Source organism: Thermobia domestica, chromosome 12 (assembly GCF_964235325.1).
Source record: "Thermobia domestica chromosome 12, izTheDome1.hap1.1, whole genome shotgun sequence".
In the NCBI taxonomy this organism is placed as follows: domain Eukaryota; kingdom Metazoa; phylum Arthropoda; class Insecta; order Zygentoma; family Lepismatidae; genus Thermobia; species Thermobia domestica.
Genome location: NC_137465.1, coordinates 38725626 through 38742625, shown reverse-complemented (window position 1 = coordinate 38742625; position 17000 = coordinate 38725626).

Here is a 17000-nt window from a genome sequence, read left to right as displayed (position 1 = left end):
TTTAATTTGATTTTGAGTTTAGCATCCCTTTCAGCTGCGAGGCTATATGACACATGGACGTATAGTTAAAAAGGAAATCCGAATCACGTAAGCTCCGGGCAGGAATCAATCCCGGTTGTCACACGTCAAAAGGTCGTAAGCCAACGAGAGAGCTCCCCAGTAAAGTCGAGTGTGTATGGCCTTTTGTGTCAAGGGCTATGACGAATTAATACGTATGCAAATGTATATATAGATGAATTTCCTGTCGGAGGTAAGTGACTCTTGTATATTTAGGATAAAACTGACTCAGTTTTATATGAAAACAGACCAAAGAAATGGTTGCAAAATATGGATTCTGATTAATGTAATTTTAAAAATAAAATAAATAGTAAACATTCAGAAAAAAATCTTTAGTTGCTAACTAGACTACTTGTGCGTTTATAATGTCATGTTGGTTGTATTATTTAGGTGTTTATCACTAGCATACCAGAAGTGATTTAAACGAACGAAAGAACAGTACCAGAATTTCAACGACTATAAGCATAGTACGAGTTTGAACATTAATTAAATGAATAATAGTACGAGGATAATCGAAGGGGGCACAACCCTCTTGAATCAATATGTCTTCGGGTTTGCCTTTCAATGATAAGCATAAGTTTAGGACAACTCCATTCATCTCTCCCGTGAGAAAATAACGAGATAAAAGAGAAAATGATAAGGATAATAAGTCTTCCAAGGGAGGTAAAGATTACCAAACTTTACAGATGTTCAAGGAAGATCTGAAATTTGTTGAAAATATCTTGAAACAACAAAAATTGGATCAACAAAAAATAAAAGCAGTTAAGAACACACAAGATAGCTGACACATCATTCTAAATTGGAAGGTGTATTCGAATATCTTGGGGAAGGCAAAAAGTAATTAAATAAAGAAAATGACAAACTCAAAGAAGAGTTGGCCATAATAGAAAAAGATATGAAGCACAAAGAAGAAAAGAATAATATTCACCACTACTCAACTAGCTGCAGGAATTTTCTCACAAATCAACACTTACTAGCAAGCTTTGAAAGTAAGGAGGAGCGAAAGAAATATTTTAATCCGCATAGTAGTAAAAAAAAAAAAAAACTTTTATTTTTGCGAACCCAAACGAGGGAGAGAATATAATAGAACTCCATGCTAAATTATTATAGAGAACTTACCCCGCCAAGAATAAAATTAAAATGACTACACTAAGAGTGTAGTCCCGATAAACAACACCTTTACGAAGACACTTACGTGTCGAGTGGGCAGGATTGCGTGCTACAGTGAAATTTAGAGCTATGTCGGTGGTAGTTCACTACCAGAAGGGCCACCCTATCGAATTGGTCTAAATGGAGTAGCCAGACGAAGAGTGTTCTAGGATAAGGTAGCAGTTCTCCAGTAGCCAAGTTCGCGGAAATCATAGTGATTGGTACGACAACTTGGACATTTAGTCCCAGGCGTGGTCAGAGTGACTTTAACGGCTGGGATACTGAGGGGTGGGAGGCAACGGGAAACCATCACTCTATTTCCCCTAGTTTGCTGGCAGCAAAAAGAGAACATATGTACAATGGTCTTTCGCACGTCAAAACATAGTTCCGGAGGTAAAATATCCCCCCATTCGGATCTCCTCGAGGGGGATGGCTTGGGAAGGACTATTGGACGAAAAGTAATAATGGGGGGAAGAGAGACAGAGAAAGAAAGACAAGGAAAAGCAAAAGGTTTAGGATAGGGACATGGAACGTACGTACTATGTTACAGGGAGGAAAATTAGAAAATCTTAAAGAAGAAATGAAACAAAATAATTTAGATTTGGTAGGCGTCTGTGAAGTTAGATGGAAAGGTAATGGGGTATTGAACAGCGAAGGGTATAGAATTTTTTACTCATGTAATGAAAAGGGCGATCATAATGGCATAGGAATAATTCTTGAAAGGCGTTTAAAGGAGAAGGTAGTGAAAGTACAATTTATTGAAGATAGAGGTATGATGTTAAGACTTAAAGGGAAAACGAAGGATCTAGTGGTGACACAGATATATGCACCAAAGACTTGCATGCAACTGGAGAAGTAGACGAAAATTATGAGAAAATAGAAGAAATTATAGACAGGGAGACGAAGGGTGCAGGCGTAATTGTAATGGGAGATTTCAATGCAGTTGTGGGAGAAAAACAGGAAGGTAGTATCGTAGGCAAATATGGTTTAGGCGAAAGAAATGAAAGGGGAGAGGGACTAGTGAATTTATGTAGACAGAATTCACTAGTAATTGGGAATACTTGGTTCAATCTGTACAAGATAAGAAGATATACAAGGAAATCACCAATAGACGGTGGAAGATATCAAATAGACTATGTTATGATTCAGGACAGCTTAAAGAACGGACAGCTACCGGAATAGCTTAAAGAACGCGAAGACCTTCCCGGGGCTGATATTTTCTCTGATCATAATCTTGTGCTGGCCGAAATAGATATTCAACTGAAAAATATAGACAGAAGAAAAGTAGGTTACCGTTGAAAAATTCGAAGAAAAATATTCAAACCATAAAATAATAGGTGCAGATAGTAACTCACAGTGGGAATACATTAAACTTTGTTTACAGCAGGCTGCAGAAAGAGCAGTAGATTACCGCGAACACAAAACGGCTAAGAAACCATGGGTTACAGAGCAGATGTTGCAGAAAATGAGGGAAAAGAAGACGTGGAAACAGGTTGATACAGAAGAGGGCAGAAAGATGTGCAGAAATTTGAATAATGAGTTACGGAGAGAAACAGACAGAGCGAGGGAAGAGTTTTACAAAAGAAAATGCGAGGACATAGAAGAATTAGAAAGGATTGTGAAATATGAAGAAATGTATAAGGAGGTGAAATCTGTGGAATTTCGGAGGAAACAAGGGTGTATTTCGATGGCAGTAGAAAATAAAAATGCGAAGATACCAACAGAAATGAGGTCGTAGAAAGATGGAAAGAATACGTGGAATACTTATATGAGAGGAGGGAGAAACCGTGTAGCCTAAATGTTGAAGTAGAAAATGAAGTAGGCGAGGATGATAAAGGATTTAGAATTCTTCGGGATGAGTTTGAAAAGGCTATATCCGTGATTAGGAATGGAAAGGCAACCAGGATAGATAATATACCAATCGAATTCATTAAAAATATAGGAGATAAGGGAAAGAAATAATTGTTCCGACTATGCAATTAAATACATGAGACAGGGGAGTGGCCAAAATACTTCCTGAAGATGATCATAATACCGGTGGCTAAGAAATCGAACCCAAAGAGGTGTGAGGATTATATAACTATTAGTCTCATATCTCATGCAGCTAAAATTTTGCTCCGAATACTGAGCAGAAGGTTATATGGAAGAACAAATGAAGAAGTTGAGGAGGAGCAGTTCGGGTTCAGAAGAGGTAAGGGCACAACAGATTCTATTGGATTATTAAGGGCGATCGGTGAAAGATTTATAGAAAAAGGGAAAGAGATGTATGTTGTATTTATCGATCTAGAAAAGACTTTTGACCGCGTGAATTGGTAATTGTTGTTGGGAGTACTAAAGAAGATAGGGTTGGAATGGAAAGATCGAAGACTCATAAGAAACTTATACATGAACCAACAAGTAAGTGTTAGGATAGGGGAAGAACTGACGGAAGTGAGCGCAATTGGAAGGGGAGTTCGACAAGGATGCTGCCTCTCGCCAAAACTATTTAATGTCTATCTAGAAGAGATAGTGAAAAAGAGTTTACATTTGATGATGGCATTTCGGTAGGAGATAGAATGATTAGATGCATAAGATTTGCAGATGATATGGCGCTTGTTGCAGAATCTGAAAAGATAAGCAATAAAATGTTAGAAAAAATGAGAAAGGGCTTTGAAGAGTATGGGTTGAAATTAAATGTTAGAAAGACAAAAACCATAGTGATTGGAACGAAGAGGCCTGTGCCAAATATAAAATAGAGCAAGTGAAGGGGAGCAAATAGAACAAGTGAATAGTTTTCAATATCTGGGTAGTATTTTTAGTAATGACATGAAATGCGAACGTGAAATAAAAGCAAGGATAGGAATGGAAAAAGAAGCCTTTAGGAGGAAGAAAAGTCTGTTTTGTGGGACCTTGAATAAAGAGTTGAGAAAAAGACTCATAAAATGCTTCTTGTGGAGTGTTATATTGTATGGAGTGGAAACGTGGACATTACGTAAATGTGATGAAAATCGACTGGAAACCTTCGAAATGTGAGTGTGGAGAAGAATGGAAAGAATTAGTTGAGTCGAGCGGAAAACGAATGAGTGGGTGTTGGGAATGGTGGGGGAGAAAAGAACACTTTTAGATATTGTTAAGAAGAGGAAGAGAAACTGGTTGGCACATTGCCTAAGAAGAAATTGTATCATGAGGGATGTCATAGAGGGTATGGTGGCTGGAAAGAGAGGCAGAGGGCGAAGGAGACTACAATTAATGGATTATATAAAAACAGAAAGATCATACGTGAAGACGAAGAGGTTAGCGGAGGACCGTGGAGCATGGAAGCTTCTCAGCTGCTGCAAGTGACCTGCCAGTAAGGGCACAATATCCCCGATGATGATACTAAGACTGACAAAGAATTAGTTAATATAGTAGAAACCCTCTCGTCTGCCCTGTGCTGATCCGTTACTCCGGATCATCCAACTTCCGAGAGCCGAACTTCTTCCGACTCATCGTGACTCACAAGGTCCATTGTCGTTTACTGCGGTCGAGCAGGTAATATTTTACTGTAGGCTAATAATCAAGATTGTAGTAGAAAAGTTGTGCATAGATGGAAGTACAATGCATGGTGTACTTAATATTTACTTAATATTAATTAGGAGTAAGTATTTTGTTTAGTACAACTTTAGATAACTTTCATTTAATACATTAGTGTGAATGCTGTTGTTAGTGCGCAACAATTGCTAATGTTTACTTCAATTACATAAAAACTTAAAAATACCTGTTATTTAAACCTTACATTATTGCGATTGGGGTAGAGTGGATAAGCATCGCCTCTGAAACTACTTTCGTATAGGATTAAGTTATTTTTTGAGAAGCAATTATGGGCCGCTTAAGCCTGTGCTTCGATTCTAATTTGCGATACGAATACATTTTTTTCATATTTTATTATTTATTACGATCAGTATAAAAATGGGTATATTTATTTTTCATTGCTAAGATCGACATCACGTATTGCAACTAGTAATCATGGTAATAATGCAGCTAAACTTTTCAGCTTTAATCTTTATTTGTCGATTCTTTGTAGAAAACGCGTAGAAGAAACCGTTACCATTCATTTTATGTAAGGATATTGTAAGTTGAAGTCACGCTAACTTAATCAGGAATTCAGCTTTGGAAGAATTATAGACAACATATCCTCCCAGCTAGGCATCAACGTAATAAGTCCAGCTTCTATTTGTATTGGTCTAGAGCAGGATTTCTCAACCTTTGGGTTCCCGAATATAAGTGAAAGATATAAACGTAATTAGAATCTAACACCGGAAAAGACTTTTAAATATTACTTTGAAATTTGTTCTAATAGTCATATTTTTATTTTTATAAATACTGTTAAGAACAATAAAAAATAGGTCTACTTAACATTTTTAACAGATGCAGAGTTGTTTAGAAATCAATTTAAATGAAAGAGGTACGAAATGAAACTAATGAGAACTGCATATTGAAATACCAGAAAAATACAAATATATTGAAAAACAGTTAAACCTGCATGTTGAAATACTGTTAAAATTGAAAGCTAATGAGATACCTGAACATGATGTGATTTCACTAGTGCGGCAATGTCCAGTTCAATGTTATTAAGTCATTTTCAACTGATAAGCTATTTGCTTTAATTCTTACCATGGAACAAAAACCACTTTCACACAGTTACGATGTAGCAAATGGAATTATTATTTTTAAAGCAGCAGATACCAGACCAGGATATTCTTCTCTCCTCTTCATTCAGAGCTTGTCCAAGTTTTCGTTACTGAAAACCAGTTGCAAGGACATTCACACGACAATTCTATTAGTTGGTCAAGAAGTTGTGGGCTTAGATCAGCTACTTTGATGGCTTCTTCAATGAAAGGGTTTACTATTCATCTTGAATCAGCACTTCCATCGTAGGGAATATATTACAGTTACTGTATCCACCATGTATAAGAAATTGATTCTACTATTATTGAAGTAGGTGGATATCGTGAGATCTCCGTAATAGGTATATGAAAAATCACACGTAAGCTTATTACACACCGTAAATCATAAGGGGTCGCTGGCAAGATGTGATGAAATGGGAGTCGTGATAGGAATTATGTTGAGAACTACTGGTTTAGAGAATAAAATGTTGCGGGAGTGCCCGAATAATCCACAGAAATGTATCTCATAATAACTAGCTCAGAAACTTTGATAAGTCGCAATAACTACTCAAAAATGATATATAGTAAAATACAAACATAACGAGTTTTTTGATCCTTCGATATTAATCGGTTATGTAGTAAAATTCTGCTATACTGAAATTAGTCAACTCTTAAAAACTCACCTGCTGTTATAGTCACTGTAGGATGTACATTGCTTCAAGATGGATTTATAGGGTAAAGGCTATAATATGTGTGAAGGATGAACTCGAGTCAGCTCCCAAAAAATGATAATCCTGCTCTATCTTATTGCTCTGCTTACTAGCCTGAGATAAACATTTGTTTCGATGTAGGTTTATAAGTTAAGTAAACATCTACTTCACGGTTGCTTATTATTTTGCTGGCCCAGTTTATGATTAAGTTTTAACACTAGTGCCAATATTATGTAATGTATTGCACCGTAGTACACAAATGTTCGTGTTTAGTTTTATCATGTTTTCGGAACATATTTTATATTTTCATCTTCATATCAGGTTGTGTCTGTAGTGTCACTGTCGGGCGAGATCTTCCCTATCTCTGTAGGACGGGTCGTGAAATATATTGATTTTGATAAACGATCACCATTAATTAATAGCACAATTACTTTCAACAATGATTACTGATCCGATATTGTACAGAAGGTACACTGCGTCATTCGTAGGCTGGCCGTACACTGAGAGAGCAAAGGAATGGAAGGAAGTGCTGCGCTTTATTTTCGCTTAATTGACATTTGTCAGAAACCAGTTTTTCCAGCTAATAAATCTTCCGCTTACTTAGCGAGCGCGTGCTTCAGAGTGACTCGCAACACCGCACGGCACTTGAAACAGTGTTGGTCGACTACCCTCATTTCTTTGTTGTGTGACAAAGTTGTGGCAGCATTCCGATCTTCACATGCGCAGACAGAGACCTGGTCTGTTGTTTATATTTTAGTGTGGATTGTATTCTGAGAATGCGAAGATAACTTACTTACTGAGCGGCTATTAGGAGCGTTCGCAAAGCGTTTTTATTGCTCATGCGTACGCTTTTAATACGCTCACCATGTATGAAAATTTGGATGGCTAATCACAATGCGCTACAAACGAGAAAGCAATAAAAAAACGCACAGTAAACGTCAGCTCGAGCGTATTTGGTGCGTTTCAGAACAATAGATCGCCTGCTGTTTCAAAGATATCTAAAGGAAGGGGAAAAAGGAAAGACGTGTTGCCATGCAAGAAACAGCTGCTTGGAAGAGGCTTTGTGCAGAGTATTGGAACTCTGCTGTTATAGATCTAGACCTGGCAAAAAAGACCTGGAAACCCTGACTGACTTACAATATGATTTATAACTCTGGCGAAAGTAAAATTACCGTTTAGCCACCTAGGTCGCGTTCGCTGCGGGGGGTAACGCATCAAAAACGCGTTCTCGAATAGCCTTACCCTAAGTGAGCAAAGAGTAAAACTGCTCCGAACAAAACTGATTTGCAACACTTCTATTTACTATCTATTTACTTCCTCACAGTGTTCGTAGTTTAATGACAAGGTAAATTTAGCAAAAAGGAGAAAAGGATATTTTTAAAAATAAAAACGTAAACATCCAGGGAAATTCTCACACTGACTGATTGACCAATGTTCTGCAGAAAGAAAGCAATAAAATAGCAATAGTTTGTGTTGTGTGTGTTCAACGTATCCAAATTTGCATTCATTGTTGGCTGTGCATATTTGTGCGTTTTTTGTAAAAGAAAACTGACGGAAAATGTGAAAAAAAACTAGAAGCATAAAGCAAATGAACAAAACAAATGTGATTGGCACTTCCTTTAATAAAAGTAAATTAATGTTATCACATAACTTCAGTCATAGGAATTACGGAAAATTTGATAAGAAAAGGGAACTTTTTTGTGTCAGTCGAGGGAAATTTTCTTTAAGGAAACCAACGAACACTGCTTTCTCAGTATGCGCCCAGCTTAAACAATATTGCTTCAATATTGGTTATTTTATGCAAGGTTTTGAATTGTACGCGGAAACTATTCATTCTTTGCCCTACAAATAGCTTTAACAATTCCGGAGGAATAATCTTTAACTTGAATGTGTGAATATTGTTTAACTTTAATGAAATTTTGACATTTGTGTTCCTGTTCACTCTATGATGGGATGGAAGATGTTCTTCGTTTCAAGTGAAAACGAAGTTGTAGGAGATACACGATGCACTGTTAGAATTAAGATTTTATATGTTCGTTGCTGAAGTTTATCATAGACGTCTCCTGAGATGCTGATTTCTTGGTTCTTTTACGGTATTATTTTTAGATTGCGGTGGAAGGAATATATATATATATATATATATATATATATATATATATATATATATATATATATATATATATATATAGATATATATATATATATTTATTTATTTATTTATTTATTTATTTATTTATCAAATACACATGAAAGCCGAAAGGCATACGCCGCATATGAAAATGTTTCTGAGGGTTAAGCCAAATTTAATACTAAATTTTGAGAAAGATTGGGGCTCGAGCTAAATTTCTTAAAAATTTATCGGGCCGGAGTCGGGCCAAAAACTTTAAAATTTATCGGGTCCGGGCCGGGCTTGGCCAAAGAATTAAAAAAAAAACTTATCGGGCAGGGCCGGACTCGGGCCGAAAATCTCCAAGATAGATAGGTAGATAGATAGATAGATAGATAGATATGGTTTGAAGTTCAACGTCCCAGGATTATGTACCAACGCTAAAGGATTCAGTGATGATGAGATGAATGATAGTAGTGAAATCACGACAGTAGGAGGAAACGGGAGAACCCGCAGGAAATTCCCGAATACGGTATTCGTTCACCACAAAGCACATTTGGCAAAAACTGGGATCGGACCTTGCACTCCAAGAGAGCGCTGTCCTATTGAGCCACCGCGGCCTCACATATTATCTTGATTTTACCACAACCAACTATTGTTTCCTCAACTTTTTTTTTTTTTTTGAAGCAAAAGAATTGTAAATTTTGATTTGATTTCGCGCAAGCACTTGAGATGGGGATAAACACGATAGATTTTTGTCTTACGGTTAGTATCAAGACAAAGATTGGTGAATATCTTGTTTCGTTATTTAAGCTATTCTAAATTTTAAATGAAGTCCTGTACAAAATCGTTAAATGATAAGATAGGAAAATCGAAAAGAGCTGTATTACAAATCCACTTTACAATTATGTTTGGCTTTGAGGACAATTTTGAGGAAGCGCTCATATAATTTGCACTGAAATCATAATAATATTGAATATCGTCATGTTTTTAAACCTGAAGCCATCCAATTCAACATACTTAGTTGAGTCAACGAAGCAGCCAAACACGATTCTTGCTTTATTTATTGACAAAGTAAGTAATTATTAGATCAGTCGATTGTGTACCAAACAATAATAATAATAATAATAATAATAATAATAATAATAATAATAATAATAATAATAATAATAATAATAATAATAATAATAATAATAATAATAATTTGCAGAAATATTCCTTTCTACTATTGATAACTCTTGCTTTACCATATAAGCTACCATTTCGGTAAGTCAAATTTTTTTTCTGCTCTTCATACTCACTGTCAGTCCTGTAGCCGACCACGGAAGTTAGGGAGTATACCCATAAATACATATATTTAGGAACATAGGTAATTAAAAATTCTAAACCGCTCTACAACAATAACTAATCAGATAATAATAGTATAATAATAATAATAATTGATGTTTCAGAAGCGTTTATTAATGGACTAGTCCAGTGAGTAACACTCCTTGAATTCTTGAAAGACTTTCAATACTGAAATTTTATTTATTAAAGTGTATCATAAGTATTTAATCAATTTACTAACGTACTGGAATTATTAATTTTCTTTGCCAACGTTTGTCCCTGTTTCTAAACAATTTCTTCTACATCAAATGTTATGGAACAGATTTTTTTTTAATGTGCTGGACAAGGTAAGTGAAGACTGCTAATGCTACTCTTACCAATTTAATGATTGTAAAGTGGGAAAAAGATTAGATTAGGATAAGCATAATACTCTTTACTACTTAAGCTGTTTAAAGAACAATATCCGAGAAATGTGTTAAAATGCACATTTATAGAGAAATAAAATAAAAGGTACGGGCCATCGCACTATACTCTTTACCTCCCATTTAGTAAATTATATAAAGTCATGTTGCAGTTATTAGTGAAACACTAGGGTGGGTCGTTTTACCACTTTTTTTTCGGAACGAAATGTAATACCTGGCAAAAGTGGCCCACTCACATGGACATTACAGGTATAGATTTTTTTTTCAAATCAGATAATATCTTCTGTGAGAACTATTGCCTCAAAGTTTCAAAATTCCACTGGAAATTACAAAAAATACCAAAATTGTTCATGAATTTTAGTTATGTTAAAATAAACATATTTTTGGATTTATATATGCCAGATGCTATGAAAACTGACATTCAAGTCTCAAAATGCCAGTTATATGCCCCTGAGGTGGGATAGGAGTGCCTACTCTGGGGCCGGCAAAGGGGGAAAATTCAGTACAATTAAGCGTTTCTACAGCTATTTTCGTCCTTGCCTTTTCCTTCTACTGGTGGTTCATAGTGGTAGCAGAGCATCGTTATTTTTCACCATGACACTCCCACCCCTCCACCTCACAATACTGCAACGCCCTTCTGTCCCGATCGGCGTAACTCAGCGTCACTATCAGAAACGAGCCGGATACGCTTCAAATTGGGCGCCATTTCTCAAGGGCTATATTTTTTTACTGTTGCCTTCAGCTTATATGAATTGGCCCTTACAGATAATAGTTTGCTAAGCACTATTTTCACAGAAAATTGTGTATTTCTTTTTTAAAAAAGTCAATATTATTTATTATATCACAAAAATGACTTCAGTGACAATGAAGCAGACCTTAAAGAAAAAGCAGAGGAAAGCTCTTCTGAGGAAGTGCCCAAACCCAGAGACAGAACATCTAAACCGAAGCTAGATTTGACTGAAACTGCTATGATTGCTCAGAGATACAATGTAGGCGAAAGGGCTGTGGCACATATAACATCAACTGTGCTTGAGGCAGCTTTAAAGGCTGGAATTAGAACCTCTCAACAATCTAGCAACATAACTCTTCTTTAATTGTGGACAGGAGCAAAATAAGGCGTGCGAAACTTAAAGTTGCTCGGAATTTAAAAGTAAGTTCTAGAAATGATGATCCCATTAAAAGCCTATACTTTGATGGTCAAAGGGAAGGCACTAAAACACACGCAGGCATCGTTAGAGAAGAGCGCTTATCACTTATGGCTGAGCCTAACTCTCAATACGTTGGTGACGTGACACCATCCTCTAGCTCTGGCCATGACAAGACCACGGCTATTTTCGAGTACATCATGAACCAAATCGAAGGTGGCTTTGATGAAGTAGAGGTTCTTGGGTGTGATGGAACAAACACTAACACTGGTTGGAAGGGAGGTATTCGTCGAAAATTAAAGGAACTAACAGGCTATTTGTCTCTTGCATTTTAATGAACTGCCTTTCCGAGCTCTCTTCACGCGTATTGGCGCTAATTCAAGCCCCTATTCTTACACAGGTCTCATAGGTTCAAAACTATCTGACTGTGAAAAGCTTCCAGTGGTGTCATTCAAACCAATAAAATGTGACTTACCTCATCATAGTCAGAAGAGCTCAGAAAACTTGGTAAAGACCTGAGATACTTATCTCAAGTCTTTCATTGCTAATGGTCCTCGTCACGTCTTTGAGACCATTCATAGGTTTAAATACTTACCAAATGAATGCCAGGCTGTAATCCGTTCATCCATTCAGACGAATGCATTTCTCGCACTCCCAGAGAATGTTCTTTTCGCCATGATGACTGATGATCTACTTGTTGTCCGACAAGATGCATTACATAAGATTCTTAGTGCTCGAAAACACGAAGCAGAGAATCTTCATAACACTATTAGATATAACATCATTCCCAGACTGAATTTTGAGGCTAAAGATTACACTGAAATGATCTTTTGGGAAAGCACTGATGTTTCAATAACTGTACCACCAGTTCTAAGGACGGAATCAAACAAATAGCTCATGGAAAAACTTTCACTTTCTGACAACACTGTGCCAGAATAGTCCTCGACCGTCTATCCATGCCACACGCTGGCAATAAAACGGATAGTGAAATTAGTCACTGAAGCAGCCTCTCGAGTATGTGGCAGTGATACTAGGGACGGGATAATCAGGTCAACTTACTTTCTAGGCAAGCTGTGTCTAAATTGCAATCAATGTCCCAATTTGTGACAATTTTTCCTGACAATAACGAATTGGATTAGTTCATTCGTCCCTATATATGGTTGGTTGGTTTGGTAGGGCTGGCAAAGAAGCCCTACGTGCAGCCACCTCCACGTGGTAGACTCTGGGACGCTTGGACAGCCTATATGATGAGGTGAGCGAGGACCTGCACAACCGCTTAAATGTACTGAATTTGCCCGATTTTCTGGCCCCAGAGGAGGCATCCCTATCCCCCCAAGGGCACATAACTGGCATTTGTATACTCGAATGTCAGTTTTCTAAGCAACTAACATGTTTTAACCAAAAAATGTTTACTTTAGCATAACTAAAATTCATGAAGAACTTTGTTTTTTTTCTAATTTCCAGTGAAATTTTGAAACTTTGAGGCAATAGTTCTCACAGAAGATATTATCCGATTTGAAAAAACAAAATCTGTACCTGTAATGTCCATGTGGATTGGCCACTTTTGCCAGGTATTACATTTCGTTCCGAAAAAAAAGTGGTAAAACGCTGCACCTTAGTGAAACACTATTTATGAATAATAAACAAAATTATAACTTTGTAGAAAACTTTCCCCATGACTGTTTTTGTAGATGACATGTAAACTATCATATGGTAAGGAATCGCCAAAGAGTACGAGGTGCATTCAAAAAATTCCCGGAACGTTGTTCTAGTTTTGGCATTTGTGATCTAATCACATTGAATCTTGTACAGTACAGACCTTAGGTTGCCTAAATATTATGAATTTAACGTGTATTATCAAGTCTTAACATGCAATGTATGAGTAATGTAGCTGAACAAAGAAGTGTGTGTGGTGATCAGTTGGTGCAATTTTACAGATCGAGCTAACCGCAAACATCAAGTTCATATACAAATTGGGAGAAAATATGCTTCAGAGACTTTGATAGCCTTAAAAACAGTTCAGCACCATCGGATGTTTGGCTCTTCCGAATGGTGAAAATTGGTCTTTTCCGTTTCATCAACGTAGAAGAGATCAAAACCAACGCGATGCCTGATCTTCGGAAGCTATCAAAAGAGAATTTTCTTCGGTATTTCCACCAATCACCGGAGCGGTGGTGTGTGTGATTGTGTGTATTACGAAAATGCCAAATTTGAAGACGATTAAGTAATTGTGTATTTATGTTTGGTAATAAAGAGCTACAACCGAATTTCGCGGACATTTTCGCTGTTCCTCGTATTTAAGAAAATTATTTCAAACACCCACCCCAAAAATAAACTTTCCCTTTGTGTATGTTTTTAGAATAAACTATTTGCTCCACATTATAGAGTTAAGTGAAATAGGAACAAAATCGGCTGAGGAAACCATCCAAAAGACTTATTCCAAAGAATGAACTATCCCTTTGTGTATGTTTTTAGAATAAACTATTTGCTCCACATTATAGAGTTAAGTGTGAAATATGAACAAAATCGGCTGAGTATTTTCTGAAAAAAACATCCAAAAGACTTATTCCAAAGAATAAATTATCCCTTTGTGTATGTTTTGACAATAAAATATTTGCTCCACATTATAGAGTTGTGTGTGAAATATGAAAAAAAAATCGGCTGAGAAAACCATCCAAAAGACTTATTCCAAAGCATAAACTAGCCCTTTGTGTATGTTTTCAGAATAAACTATTTGCTCCACATTATAGAGTTAAGTGTGAAATAGGAACAAAATCGGCTGAGAAAACCATCCAAAGACTTATTCCAAAGAATAAATTATCCCCTTGTGTATGTTTTCAGAATAAACTATTTGCTCCACATTATAGAGGTAAGTGTGAGATATGAACTAAATCAGCTGAGTAGTTTCTGAGAAAACCATCCAAAAGACTTATTCCAAAGAATAAACTATTCCTTGAGAGATCTACGAAAGAAATAGCTTACGCAACATTGTAGAGAGTTAACGAAATATTTATGTATGAAACAAAAATGTTCAGAGCAGTTTCCGATGAAATTGTCTAAACATTCACCCCAAGAGTAGACTAACCCATATGGATTTTCCTAGAGTATTTACAGAATAATATAATAGAGTTGTCTTTAATATTCGTTTATGAGATATGAACAAAATTAGCTTTGCAGTTTTTGAGAAAATTGAGTGAATAAACCTCATCGGCAAGACAATATTAATCCTTGAAGATTTTTTCAGAGAAAATGGCATATAACATATAATAGCATTATTAATGAAAGATAGGTATACCTATAAAATATGAATTAAATCGTCAGAGAAGTTAACGAAATTTATCCGATAAAATCTCATCCCCAAAAGTAAAAAATGTCTTTTGAAATGTTTCAGGGGAAATAGCTTACGTCTATTATAGATGGAGTTGGCAGATTTTACAGAGAGATTTTTAAAGCTCTTAAAGTATTTTAGGGAAAAACAGAAGGTACTTGACATTGAGAATTTACATATGAGAAACGTATGGTTTCATATAGTAACGTAGAAACTGGAACAGCATCATTGAAAACAATTACAATACATAAAACATACCAAAAAATTATATTACAATTCCTGGTTGGAGATAATGTGACTTGGATTCATCGTCAACCTGTAGGTCCTCGTCTTATGTAACATCGATGTTGACCTAAACTCAAATTCAAGCAACCAAGTATGATTCTTTGTAGCCTTTTAAAAGCATTTTTCAATAAACATTGCATGCATATCTTAACAATATGACTACCCGTTCTTATACGTTCAAAAGTATTATAATTGCAGGACGTCGAAATTTACAACTTGCAGTTATGTTTTTATCAGTTCACAGTAGCTTGTCTTCCTGAATTCACTGTTTTACGATCGATCGAAACTGCTTTTATTAGTTCACTGTGGTTTCTGTTTCTAACATCAGTATATCGCAATCGATCGAACTGCTTTTATTAGTTCACAGTGGCTTCTGTTCCTGACATCAGTGTATCACTATCCATCGAAACTGTTTTTATTAGCTCACAGTAAGAGCAGTCTCTTCTCTGTGAATACTAAACTATTTCGTTACGTTGGGTTTTAATATTTTTTGAGAAATTAGTTTAGATATTAGTTCTTTTGTTAAACGAAACGCATTAGCAAAATTGTGTAAGGGTATTCTTAAATATCCAGATTATAATTTCTTTTAATACAAAAGAACGGAAGAAATCAGGTTAGGGGGATAATAAAATCGTTTAACGTGAAACAAGTCAGAAAAGCGTAAAACTTACGGGGAAAACATAACATTTGGCATTTAGCATTTATAACTGTAATCTGGAATTTGTTAATCCAATGCCAAAACCGCGAATTTGCTAAATTTGACTTTGAGTTATAAGCATTTTAATATTGAACTTACCCCGAAAAATCAGTAAATAGACTTAGGTACATGTTTTAGAAATTGACGATAACTTCTAATACACTCATATTTCATAAATAGGACTTTGATATTAGAATCTGTGTATTCACCCAAATAACATGAAACTGCACTTAGGTGAAAATAGCAAAATTTGCACATTCGCGGTTTTGGCATTGGACCGTGCGTGTGTGTTTGGATGTCTGGGTTTATGTGAAATTGTTTCCTCCCCCACGATGATCTATGTATCTTCGCCTGGGAAACAGTATTTAAAAATTGAGTTTGAAGACGCCTTTTAATTTTTTGGAAATCTATTTTTAATTAGTAGCATCATTTTAGATTTTGCCAGAGGAGCAATAGTGTCCACTGAAAAGAATTCATGTTTTTTATTAGTATATTAGCAAACAATTTATCACAAATGACGTGTTTCTCGAACTCAAAGAGGCAATCGCACCCTTGCCTTCTTCAAATGACGCCCTTAGCTTTAATATCTTTTATATTAGAATGTTTAAATATTAATAGGTCTTATTTTTTGTTCAGTAGATAGCAGTCATAGCTTTGATCAAAATATCTGAAAAGCAATCTTAATTTTTGACGATAATGAGAAGTCATTTGATCACATTGTCTTACTATAACTTTAGTTTTTTGTACTTTCAATTCTTGTTGCGTTTTGTGCGTAATTCAATCTACAAAATCCAAGAAAGAGGAAAGTCCAATATACATTTAAACACGTAAACTTAATGATGTGTCTAAAAACATTTTCACGTTGAAGTTTATACTCTCTTATTTTCATATTACCCAAGGTTCATAGAGTAGATATTACCCTCAAATTTTAATAACATTCGCAAGTTGTTTCTTCACAGATTGTCATTACTAATAACGTGCACGTATTTCATTAAACTAATTATAGATTTCCAGCACTGCTGTAACTTTGAACTTTTTCTGGAAGAGCAATCACTAATATTTGGGTTTCCTAGAAAATACGAAGTTGGGTACCATATTTAAATATTGTATTAAAAAATCCCCCTAGAATTTAAACCTTGACTGGGGATC